Here is a 749-nt window from a genome sequence, read left to right as displayed (position 1 = left end):
CTTCATCGAGCTCCTCCTTGAGCTTGGTTGCGTCATCTGCACGGTAACATAGGCACCTGCAAACTGGTTTTGGAAGTATCTGTGAGCCACGGGGACTCAGCAATCTCGCACCCGCGAGATCAAGACTATTTAAGCTTATAGGAAGGATGGAGTAATGAGGTGGAGCTGCAGCAAGCGACTAGCATATATGGTGGCTACAATCGCAAAAGAGAGCGAGAAGAGAGGGCAAAGCACGGTCGATAAAAGTATGATCAAGAAGTGATCCTATAGCAACCTACGTCAAGCATAACTCCAACACCGTGTTCACTTCCCGGACTCCGCCGAGAAGAGACCATCACGGTTACACACGCGGTTGATGTATTTTAAATAAGGTCAACTTCGGGTTTTCTACAACCGGACGTTAACAAATTCCCATCTGCCCATAACCGCGTGCACGACTTTCGAAAGATAATACCCTGCAGGGGTGTCCCAACTTAGCCCATCACAAGCTCTCACGGTCAACGAAGGAATAGACCTCCACCCGAGATGTTCCGATCAGACTCGGTATCCCGGTACAACAAGACATTTCGACAGGGTAAAACTAAACCAGCAACACCGCCCGAATGTGCCGACAAATCCCGATAGGAGCTACACATATCTCTTTCTCAGGGCACACTCAGATGAGCAATCCGTACAACTAAAACCAAACCTCGAGTTTCCCCGAGGGGGCGCTGCACAGGGCTCTAGTTCGGACCAACACTCAGAGGAGC

This window comes from Triticum dicoccoides, chromosome 7B, assembly GCF_002162155.2.
Source record: "Triticum dicoccoides isolate Atlit2015 ecotype Zavitan chromosome 7B, WEW_v2.0, whole genome shotgun sequence".
NCBI lineage: Eukaryota > Viridiplantae > Streptophyta > Magnoliopsida > Poales > Poaceae > Triticum > Triticum dicoccoides.
The sequence above is the reverse complement of the archived record's forward strand: the minus strand, read 5'-3'. Positions refer to the sequence as shown.